The sequence below is a fragment of the Mirounga leonina genome, unplaced genomic scaffold, assembly GCF_011800145.1.
Source record: "Mirounga leonina isolate KUSES-001 unplaced genomic scaffold, KU_Mleo_1.0 Mir_201, whole genome shotgun sequence".
NCBI classification, from domain to species: Eukaryota; Metazoa; Chordata; class Mammalia; order Carnivora; family Phocidae; genus Mirounga; species Mirounga leonina.
Genome location: NW_023270504.1, coordinates 10,999,557 through 11,012,232, shown reverse-complemented (window position 1 = coordinate 11,012,232; position 12,676 = coordinate 10,999,557). Strand labels below are relative to the sequence as shown.

The 12,676-nt window shown below is 35.8% G+C and overlaps 1 pseudogene; it reads left to right on the top strand.

Annotated features, from left to right (window-relative positions):
- Positions 1-10,810: 10,810 nt before the first annotated feature.
- LOC118025831 lies at positions 10,811-10,935 on the top strand (annotated as a pseudogene).
- The last annotated feature ends 1,741 nt before the right edge of the window (positions 10,936-12,676 follow it).

The window sequence follows — 12,676 nt, the reverse complement described above, 5'->3', positions numbered from 1 at the left end:
GTGTGTATCTCACCTCTTCTTTATCCATTCGTCTCTCAATGGACACTTGAGCTGCTTCCATATCTTGACAATTGTAAATAATGCTGCAATAAACATAGGGAAGCATATATATCTTTTTAAATTAGTGTTTTCATAATTTTTGGGCTAATACCCAATAGTGGAATTACTAGATCATATGGTAATTCTATTATTAACTTTTTTTTTATTCTTATGTTAATCCCCATACATTACATCATTAGTTTTAGATGAAATGTTCCATGATTCATTGTTTGTGCACAACACCCAGTGCTCCATGCAGAATGTGCCCTCCTCAATACCCACCACCAGGCTAACCCATCCTCCCACCCCCCTCCCCTCTAGAACCCTCAGTTTGTTTTTCAGAGTCTATCGTCTCTCATGGTTCATCTACCCCTCCGATTTCCCCCGCTTCATTCTTCCCCTCCCGCTACCTTCTTCTTCTTCTTCTTCTTTTTTTTTTCTTAACATATATTGCATTATTTTAACTTTTTTTTTTTTAAAGATTTTATTTATTTGCGAGAGAGAATGAGAGACAGAGAGCACGAGAGGGAGGAGGGTCAGAGGGAGAAGCAGATTCCCGGCTGAGCAGGGAGCCCGATGTGGGACTCGATCCCGGGACTCCAGGATCATGACCTGAGCCGAAGGCAGTTGCTTAACGGACTGAGCCACCCAGGCGCCCTCTATTTTTAACTTTTTGAGGAACTTCCATACTGTTTTTCATAATGGTTGCACCAGTTTGTATTCCCACCAACAGTGCACCAGGGTTCCTTCTTCTCCACATTCTCACCAACACCTGTTGTTTCTTATGTTTTTGATTTTAGCCACTCAGACAAGTGTGAGGTGATATCCCATTGTGGTTTTTTTATTTGCATTTCCCTGATGATGTGTGATGTTGAGCATCTTTTCATGTTTGTTGGCCATCTGTGTGCCTTCTTTGGAGAAATGTCTGTTCATGTCTTCTGCCCATTTTTTTAAAAAAGATTTTATTTATTTATTTGACAGAGAGAGATACACAGCAAGAGAGGGAACACATGCAGGGGGAGTGAGAGAGGGAGAAGCAGGCTTCCCGCGGAGCAGGGAGCCCAATGCGGAGCTCAATCCCAGGACCCTGAGATCATGACCTGAGCCAGAGGCAGACACTTAACCACTTAGCCATCCAGGCACCACAACTTCTGCCCATTTTTAATTGGATTATTATGGGGTTTTATTTTGTGTTAAGTTGTAGAAGTTCTTTATATATTTTGGATACCCACCCTTTATCCAAAATGTCATTTGTAAATATCTTCTCCTATTCAGTTACATTATCTTTTAATTTTGTTGATTGTTTCCTTTGTTGTACAAAGCTTTTTATTTTTATGTAGTCCCAATAGTTTATTTTTGCTTTTGTTTTCCTTGCCAGAGGAGACATAGCTAGAAAAATGTTGCTACAGCCAATGTCAGAGAAATTCTGCTCTTGTTCATTTCTAGAATGGTTATGGTTTCAAGTCTCACGTTTAGGTGTTTAATCCTTTTTAAGTTTTTTTGTGTGTGTGTGTGTATGGTGTAAGAGAGTGGTCCAGTTGCATTCTTTTGCATGTAGCTGTCTAGTTTTCCCACCATCGTTTGTTGAAGAGACTGTCCAATGTGTTATTTTTCTGCCAGTACCACACTGTTTTGATTAATACAGCTTTGTAGTATATATTGAAATCTGGGATTTTGATACCTCCAGTTTTGCTCTTCTTTTTCAAGATTGCTTTAGCTCTTCAGGGTCTTTTGTGATTCCTTCTATACAAATTTTAAGATTATTTGTTCTACCTAGTTCTGTGAAAAATGCTGTTGGTATTTTGATAGAGATTGCATTAACCTATAGATTGCTTTGGATACAATGGACATTTTAACAATATTTGTTCTCCTAATCCATGAGCATGGACTATCATTCCATTTGTTTGTGTTGTCTTCAATTTCTTTCACTGATGTTTTATAGTTTTCAGAGTACAGGTCTTTCACTTCTTTAGTTAAATTTCTTCTTAGGTATTTTATAATTTCTGGTGTAATTGTAAATGGGATTGTTTTCTTAATTTCTCTTTCTCTTGCTTCATTATTAGTGTATATAAATGCAATGGATTTCCATATATTGATTTTGTATCCTGTGACCTTACTGAATTCACTTAATCAGTTCTAGTAGTTTTTTTGGTGGAGTCTTTAGGATTTTCTATATATAGTATTATGTCATCTGCAAATAGGGAAAATTTTACTTCTTCCTTACCAAGTTGGATGCCTTTTATTTCTTTTTCTTGTCTGATTGCTGTGTAAAGGACTTCTAGTACTATGTTGAATAAAAATGGTGGGAATGGATATCTTGTCTTGTTCCTGATTTTAGGGGAAAGTCTCTCAGTTTTTCACCATTAAGTATGATATTTACTGTAGGTTTTTCATATATGGCCTTTATTATGTTGAGGTATGTTTCCCTTAAACCTACTTTGTTGAGGGTTTTTATCACAAATGGATGTTATACTTTGTCAAATGCTCTTTCTTCATCTATTGAAATGATCATGTGGTTTTTATTCTATCTCTTGTGATGCGATGTATCACATTGATTTATTTGTGAATATTGAAACATACTTGCATCCCAGGAATAAATCCCACTTGATTCTGGTGAATGATTTTTTAATGTATTGTTGGGTTTGGTTTGCTAATATTTTATTGAGGATTTTTGCATCTAAGTTCATCAGAGATTTTGGCTATAGTTTTACTTTTTTGTAATGTCTTTATCTGGTTTTGGTATCAGGGTAATGCTGACTTCATAGAATGAATTTGGAAACTTTCTTTCCTCTTCTATTTTTTGGGATAGTTTGAGAAGAATAGGTTTTCAGAATGGCTAAAGTTAATAACACAGGAAATAACAAGTTTTGGCAAAGATGCAGGAAAAGGGAACCCTTTTGCACTGTTGGTAAGAATGCAAACAGGTGCAGGCACTTTGAGAACAGTATGGATGTTCCTCAAAAAGTTAAAAATAGAATTACCCTCTGATCCAGTAATTGCACTTGTAGGCATTTACCCAAAGGATACAAAGAAATAGATTCAAAGGGGCACATGCACCCCAATGTTTATAGCAGCATTACCAGCAATAACCAAACTATGGAGAGAGCCCAAATGTCCATCGACTAATGAATAGATAAAGAAGATGTAATATATATATGCAATGAAATATTACTCAGTCATCAAAAAATGAAATCTTGCCATTTGCAATGATGTGGATGGAGCTAGAGTGTATTATGTTAAGTGAAATAAGACAGAGAGACAAATACCATATGATCTCATTCATATGTGGAATTTAAGATGAACATATGGGAAGATGAACATATGGGATGGGGGTAAAGAAAAAAAAGGAGAAAAGGACACAGACCATAAGAGACTCTTAACAATAGAGAGCAAACTGAGGGTTGATGGAGAGAGGTGGATGGGGGATGGGCTAAATAGGTAATGGATATTAAAGAGGGCACTTGTGGGTGATGAGCACTGGGTGTTGAATGTAAGTGATGAATCACTGAATTCTACTCCAGAAACCAATATTGCACTGTATCTTCACTACCTAAAATTTAAATTAAAAAAAAAAAAATGTTTGGTAGAATTCACCTGTGAAACTGTCTGTTCCTGGACTTCTGTTTGTTGGGAGTGTTGTTTTGTTTTGTTTTATTACTGATTCAATTTCATTGCTGAAAATCAATCTATTCCAATCTTCTATTTCTTCCTGATTCAGTTTTTGGAGGTTGTATTTTCTAGGAATTTGTGTATTTCTTCTAGGTTGTCAATTTGTTGGCAATAATTCTCATAATTTCTCTCATAATCCTTTGTATTTTTGTGGTGTTAGTTGTTACTTCTCTTTCTTTTCTGATTTTGTTTATATGAGTCCTATCTCTCTCTCTCTCTTTTTATGAGTCAGACCAAAGATTTATCAATTTTGTTGGTCTTAAAGAACCAGCTCCTGGTTTCATTGATATGTTCTATTGGGTTTTTTTTAGTTTCTATTTTGTTTATTTCTGCTCTAATCTTTATTTATTCTTTCCTTCTTCTGGTTTTGGGGGGTTTTTTTTTCTTCTTTTTCTAGCTCCTTTAGGTGTAAGGTTAGATTATTTACTTCATAGGCATGTATTGCCATAAACTTCCCTCTTAGAAAAGCTTTTGCTACATCTCAAAGTTTGACAGTTGTGTTTTAATTTTTTTTTGTCTCCATGTATTTTTTTGAATTGCTCTTTGATTTCTTGGTTGACCCATTCATTGTTTAGTAGCCTGTTATTTAACTTCCATATATTTGTGTTCTTTCCAGATTTTTTCTTGTGGTTGATTTTTAGTTTCATAGTGTTGTGGTCAGAAAAGATGCATGATATGATTTCAATCTTTTTAATTTGTTGAGACTTATTTTGTGGCCTAATATGTGCTCTATTCTGGAGAATGTTTCATGTGTACTTGAAAATAATGTGTATTCTCCTGTTTAGGATGGTATGTTCTGAATATATCTGTTAGATCCATCTGGTTTAATGTGTCATTCAAAGCCACCATTTTTTTACTGATTTTCTGTGTAGATAATCTATCCATTGATGTAAGTGGGGTGGTACAGTGCTCTACCATTACTGTATTACTATTGATTAATTCCTTTATGTTTGTTATTAGCTGCTTTATTTATTTGGGTGCTGCCATGTTTGGTGCAGAAATATTTACAATTGTTTTATCTTCTTGTTGGATTGTTCCCTTTATGATTATACAGTGTCCTTTGTCTCTAGTTACAGTCTTTGTTTTAAAGTATATTTTGTCAGATATAAGTATTGCTACCCCTGCTTTCTTTTCATTTCCATTTGTATGATAAATGCTTTTCCATTCCTTTACTTTAATTTTTTTAATTATTATTTTTATAATTATTATTTTTTAAAGATTTTATTTATTTATTTATTTGTCAAAGAGACAGAGAGCACAGGCACGGGAAGCAGCAGGCAGAGGGAGAAGCAGGCTCCCTGCTGAGCAAGGAGCCCCGATGTGGGGCTCCATCCCAGGACCCTGGGATCATGCCCTGAGCCAAGGGCAGACGCTTGACTGACTGAGCCACCAAGGCATCCCGCATTCCTTCCCTTTCAATCTTCATGTGTCTTTAGGGCTGAGCCTCTCATAGGCAGCATATATGATTTTTGCTTTTGTAACCATTCCATCACTCTATTACTTTTATTGGAGCATTTAGTCTATTTACATTCAAAGTAATTATTAATAAATATGTACTTATTGCCATTTGTTACTTATTTTATGGTTGTTTTTGTGGTTCTTCTCTGTTCCTTTCTTCTCTTGCTCTTTTGTCTTATGGCTTGCTGTCTTTCTTTAGTGTTATACTTGGATTCCTTTCTTTATTTTTTTACACAGCTATTACTGGTTTTGATTTTTGGTTACCATTATGTTTATATATAAGATGCATATAGCAGTCTATATTAAGTTGATGGCCACTTGAGTTTGAACCCTATGTTTTAGGTATATAGTGTCATACTTTACATCCTTTTATTTTGTGAATCTCTGACTGATTTTTTATAGATATACTTAATTTTACAGTTTTTGCTCTTCTTACTTTTCTTACTCCTGCTTATGGTCTTTCCTTTCCACTCAAAGAATCCCCTTTAGCATTTCTTGTAAGTCTAGTTTAGCAGTGATGAATTCCTTTAATTTTTGTTTGCCTGTAAAACCCTTTATCTCTCCCTTCATTCTGAATGATAGCCTTGCTGGATAGAGTATCCTTGGCTATAGGTTTTTTTCATTTCAGCACCTTGAATATATCACGCTACTCTCTTCTGGCCTGCAAAGTTTCTGCTGAAAAATCGTCTGAGAGCCTTATGGGGCTTCCCTTGTATGTAACTGTTTTCTTTTCTCTTGGTTCTTTTAAAATTCTCTCTTTATCAATATTTTTTGTCATTTTAATTATTATGTGTCTTGGTGTTTACCTCCTTGGGTTGATTTTTTGGGGTGCTCTGTGTGCCTCCTAGATATGGATTTCAGTTCCCCTCTCCAGATTCAGGAAATTTTAAGCTATTATTTCTTCAAATAAATTTTCTGCCCCCCCTTCTCCTTCTGAGATCCCTATAATGCAAATGTTATGATCCTTGATGGTGCTGCTGAGTTCCCTATGTTTATTTCCATTTTTAAATAATTTTTCTCTTTCTCCTGTTCAGCTTGATGCTTTCCATTATTCTGTCCTCCACATCACTGATCCGTTCTTCTGCTTTCTCTAGTCTACTATTTATTCCATCTAGGGTATTTTAAATTTCAGTTATTGAGTTCTTCATCTCTGACTTCTTTTTATGCTTTCTATCTTTCATTGAGAGTCTCACTGAGGTCCTCCACTTTTTTTCTCAAGTCCAGTGAGTTTGAACCCTATGTTTTAGGTACATCGTGTCATACTTTAGATCCTTTTATTTTGTGAATCTCTGACTGATTTTTTTATAGATATACTTAATTTTACAGTTTTTGCTCTTTTTACTTTCCTTACTCCTGCTTATGGTCTTTCCTTTCCACTCAAAGAATCCCCTTTAGCATTTCTTGTAAGTCTGGTTTAGCAGTGATGAATTCCTTTAATTTTTGTTTGTCTGTAAAACTCTTTATTGTTTCTTTAAATTCTCTATCAGGCATATTATTTGTCTCTGTTGTGATTTTGTCCTGCTCTTTGACTTGGGACATATTCCTTTTCCCCATTTAGTCTGCTTCTCTGTGCCTGTTTCTCTGTGTTAGGAAAGTCAGCTATGTCTCCTGCACCTGAACATAGTGGCCTTATGAAAAAGAAGTCCTGTAGTGCCTTGTAATGCAGTGTCCCCTGTTCACCAGGACCTGGGGCCTCACTGGTATCTCTTGTGTGTGTTGTGTGCCCCTGCTATTGTGGCTGAGCTACTGTTGCCTTCAGTCCAGTCATCTTCAATGGCTTTCTTTGCCTGTTGTGGGCAGCATTTGGTCCCTGTGTTGTTAGTGAGCAAGTGTGGGGCTGCCTTGGGCTTGAGTTGAGTCAGACCAGGTGTTTCCCAGAGATGCAGTAGCATTGAACTGCAGGGTGCTTTCCCTGTGTTGTGCCCATGAGACGCTTTCATTGGTAAGTGAGGTCTGCAGTCAGACCAGCAGTCTGCATCCAACCTACTGCTGGGGCCACAGTTGGACTGGTGTGTGTGTGGTTGTCTTTCCTTCTCCCCAGGGCAGGAGTGACTTTGGAGTGGTCCTGGCCCCTGTTGGGTCTGTTTGTGCACTGCCACATTTGGGGCACCACTTTGGATGGACATCCACAAAGGAGGGGGAAGGTCCACAGGAGAATGTGGGGTTGGGGCATGTAGTATTGGCAAGGTTTTTACAGGTCTGTTGTAGGAGAGGACTTGGAGCCACTTTAGAAAACTCCTGTCACAGGGCTGGAGGGGGTGTGTTCACAGGAGAATGGGGGTATGGCATGCTGTTAGCAAGTTAGTTGGAAAGTGCTGGCACTGTGCTGGTTCCTGCAGGTGTCTGTGTGTCTAGGCTGGGAGCTGGAGGATGTAAATAGCATCTTCAGCTACTTTGTTCCTGGAGAAGTCTTCTAATGATCCCTCTCACTTCAGCATATGCTGTGAGATTAGTAAGAAGTCTCTTTCCCATATACCCCAGGTGATTTTCAAACTGCTGCTTCTATGCTGTTTCTCTGCAGGGCTGTTTGTTGTGCTGTCCCTTTAAGGGCAGGCACTCAGTTTCCTCTTGCCCTCCTGCCTCTCCTAGAGTTGAGCCTGCTGATTTTTAAAGTTCCGGGTGTTAAGCCCCGCTGATTGTAAGAACTCACGAAATTAGGGCCCTCTGGTTTTCAAAGCTGAATGTTATGGGGATTTGTTTTCTCTGTGTGTATTCCCTGTGCCTGGGGTGCTTGGCATGAGGGTCTCTTTCTCTCCCCTTTCCACCCCCAAGACCTTCCTCTCTCCCAAGGACAGTACCAAGGGTCTGTTAAGCTCAGGACCACATCTCCACCCTTCCTACCCTCTTTGATATGGCCTCTTCTTTACATTTAGCTGTGGAGTCTGTTCTGCCAGTCTTCAAGTCATTTTCTGGGTTATTTACATTGATGTGGGTGTTATCTAGATGTATCTGGGAGATTAAGTAAGCTTAGGATGTTCCTGCTCTGCCATCTTCCCTGGAAGTCCATTTCACCTCCTGTGTTATTTAACTATAATTAATCCAGATTTACTTAATATACTTAAGCAATTATCTTAGATTCATTTGTCAAATAATCCATTTATTATCTGCTGACTTATTTTATATATATTTGGTAGATAGTATGGACTTTTGATGAGATTTTTTTTACAAAATTTCTCTTCCTTTTAACTGATATGTACTATTTTATTTTTATTCTATTTTCAACATAATTATTTTTAGTATATTTTAATATTTAGTTAAATAAGTCTTGCTTCATTAGTTATCTTTCCTAAAACATATTTATATACTCTCCTGCTTATTGAGGAATGGTGAAACAATTTTAAGTTTTGAAAATTGGGAATTTAATTGATACTTTTATTAAATACAAAAATTAGTTTTGAGAATTTGCTATTTCATACATTACTGAGGCTTTCTACTAGGAATATGGCAGAAATTTCTAATAAAGTTTTCTTTCATGACTGGTAATTTTATACTGTTTTTCATATACCTATATATTTCTTGTTGAGCTTGATCATATATTTAGCAGTTTGTCTTCATTGTGCACTTTAATGAAATGATCTTTGTTTCAGTATTTTCTTTGAATTATTATTTATGACCCCCTTTTATATTTATATTTGTATGATGTCTTGCTGATTTTTAAATTTTAATCTTTTTATTTCATTAGGAATAGGTGAATCTCTTAAAAACATTGCATTGAACTACTGGGTATTTACCCCAAAGATACAAATGTAGTGATCCAAAGGGGTACGTGCACCCCAATGTTTATAGCAACAATGTCCACAATAGCCAAACTTTGGAAAGAGCCAAGATGTCCATCAACAGATGAATGGATAAAGAAGATGTGGTATATATATATACAATGAAATATTATGTAGCCATCAAAAAAAAAAATCAATATCTTGCCATTTGCAATGACGTGGATGGAACTAGAGGGTATTATGCTAAGTGAAATAAGTCAATCAGAGAAAGACATGTATCATATGATCTTCCTGATATGAGGAATTCTTAATCTCAGGAAACAAACTGAGGGTTGCTGGAGTGTTGGGGGGTGGGAGGGATCGGGTGGCTGGGTGATAGGTGGGGAGGGTATGTGCTATGGTGAGCACTGTGAATTGTGTAAGACTGTTGAATCACAGACCCGTACCTCTGAAACAAATAATACATTATATGTTTAAAAAAGAAGAAGAAGAAGATAGTAGGAAGGGAAAAGTGAAGGGGGGGAACCATAGGGGGAGACGAACCATGAGAGACTATGGACTCTGAGAAACAAACTGAGGGTTCTAGAGGGGAGGGGGGTGGGGGGAGGGGTTAGCCTGGTGATGGGTATTAAAGAGGGCACGTATTGAATGGAGCACTGGGTGTTATATGCAAACAATGAATCATGGAACACTACATCAAAAACTAATGATGTAATGTATGGTGATTAACACAACATAAAATAAAATTTAAAAAAGATTGCATTGAGATGCATTGCCATCTTATTTATCAAACCAATCTAAGAATCTTTTTTTCTTTCATAAAAAATATGGTTGATCTGTATCCATCATTATTATTGACATTTATCTTACTTTGTCATCTTATATACTATATTTTTAATTTTTGCCGATTAATTTATTTTTATCTTAGTAAATAGATTTTTTTTTCTGCATTTATTTAAAACTCTGTTATTTTAAGAGGTATAAATTATATGTCTGTTAGTGGTTTTCTTACATTTCTTAACAAAAATATTAACTGTAATTCTCTATTCAGCTTAATATAAGCTGAAATAACTTTGAGCTTCTCTTTAAGATACTTTTAATTTCTCTTTAAGATACATAATTTTGCCTTTATTTGAACTTAGAGTCGTGCACTTCTCTCTGTGTATGTGTACCAATATTGGAATAAGGTTGTGATTTATTAAGATTTATATATTATACTTATTGCTTTCTGAATAATTTTGACATTGTGACATTTAATTTTAAAGTCATGTATAAAATAATTATTAAAAATTAATCTGTTTAACTTGTTTCATTACTTATCTCATGCCTTAAATTTTTCATTTTTTATTTTACCTTATGTCTGTTTTTTAGGTCTTCAATTAAAAATTATATAGAAGGCAGTGTATCTTCCATGTTCTTACATATATGACGATATATTTTCTTCACATATAAAAAGAAATTTTTTATCATCTTGTTCTACAAAAGTTTCTCTGCATATATAGCTATATTACCCTTTATTAATATTGTGAAGGAAAACCACATACCATTGCAATATATTCATAATGCTTGAGGAGATTTTCATAATCCTTGTATTTCAAATATTTCTTCTGGAAATGTTCTGGAAATGACATGCCTTTCTCCCAGTTATTTAATGTAAAATATGGGAAACCTATACGTTTGTTAACATGAATGCTTTTTAGTTCAGAATATTTTCTCTAGATATGTCTTTGATTGTGACCAAAAGTTCTTGCTTCTTCTTCAGGTGCATTCCTTACACTTAGATTTGTTTTTCTCTGTTGTCCAAGTCTCTTACTTTCTCAGTACTTGCTTTTAACATCTTCTTCTTTTTGCTCTGAGATGTAAGGTAATTTGCAAGTCTGGACATCAAATGACTAATTACATTTTCTTATTTATCATTTCTATCTTTTATCGCTTCTCAGCCTTTTGGCTAAGATCAAGTGTAGTATCATTTCTATCTTTTACTACCTCCAGTTACTGCATATTTGTTTCCTGGAAGTGTTTCCTGTTTATATCCATTTATAGTCCATCCTCTTAACTTTTTATTTTAGATTTTGTCTCTTAACAGTTTAATAGCATTAGAGTGGCCATATCTTCTTAAATTTTATTGAGTGTGCCATTAGTTTTCTGAAACTTTTTTCTAATTTTCAATGTAAATCTATTTTTTGAGATTTCTTTTCACAGTTTATTAGTCCATTGTCTATACATACCTTTATCAAAAGATATACCTTTTTTACTTTGATTTTATTCAAATGAGGCAAGATATTTTCAGACTTAATATTTACTAATAAGTGTGGGTTCCCGGAAGCTGAGAGACGATCGATTTTCTTCTATTATTTTTCTTAGCTGTGGGATTCGAGTTGCACAGCACCTACCTGATTCTCTACCTGTGGCAGGCATATTCGCATATTATTTCATAACCAGTGGAGCATATGAAATGCTACACTGCTAAGCCGGCACTGACTGCTCTGGGGATTCTTTATATCTCTGTTTGACCTAATGCCCTTTAGCCATAGAGACTACAGCTCACAAACTACAAGGCACGCTTATTGTCAATTTACCGCTCTCGTGGCTTTTGTAATTTTCTAAATCTGAGTGCGTGTAAATAGCTGGGATTGAAGAAACAGGAAAGGGACAGTCTTTAGCTTTCTTCCAAAAGCAGCACTTTGTGAGCAGGCTTGAGTTGACATAAGCTGTGGGTCTCTGAGTTAATGAGAAGTACGATATATCTTCTTAATTTTTTTTTCAGGCAGTATCCACTCAAAGTCAAAGCCTGGAGAAGCATTTTCCAAATTGGACTTCATCTGCCTTGCACTTGGTAGGATTCCTTTCTTCTGGCATATGTTTATCTTCCGTTCTTTAGTATTAATGTTTGTGAGTGTCCCTTTTTCTATTGCCTCTATAGGTCTTTTTAAGTTGGAACTTGTGAGGATCTACATGTAGGACTAAATCTAAGATCAATCTAAATATGTCCGTGTTTTGATTTTTTAGAATAATATAGTGCCTGTGAGTTCTGTATTTGAGCCATGCAAATTTACATGAATAGTAAAATTACATGACTATATTGTTGACAATTTCTAAATCTGTGAACAAGTATTAACTAATGATTTGCTAGTATGCAATAGCAAAAATTATAAGAATTAATATCTTAACATATCTCTAACTTCTTAATGTAAATTTATATCTCATAACTTAATATCAATATAAGAAAAATTATTATAATGATATCCAAAATGGCATCAGTGATTGTGATCCCAAGTTTAGAGACTCGGAGATCCTTACAAGAATCAAATACTGTTGAAATGTTTCCCTATGCTCTATCACCTGCAGATCAATGCTTGACCTTTTAGGTTTAGTACTAGTTGGATTTAAATGCTGCTAGGGATTTGTTCATCCTAATGCTCTGATTTCCGGTAAAGCACCTGGGTTAAAGCACTTAAAATCCTCAACAGGTATTTATACCTTGCTCTGAAGGGAATGAAGGTATGAGAAGAAGGAGAAAGGGAAAGATTGAGGAATGAGGCTCTATCACCAGGGTAAAAAGATGATGCCACTATTGGGAAAAAAAAAAAATCAGAGCAAGAGAAGACAAAGGATGAGTACAAAGTAAGCTTTGCCCACATTAGGTTTGCTTAGTTAACCCTTGCCTGACTGTCTGTTAGTCCACAAATGATCTCTTATCCACTGTAAGTCATGATGAGTCTGTTGATACATGGGGGTGAAACGTTTGACCAAACAATGCCCAGGAGGTGGAATTCATTGACCATGTCTGGTTG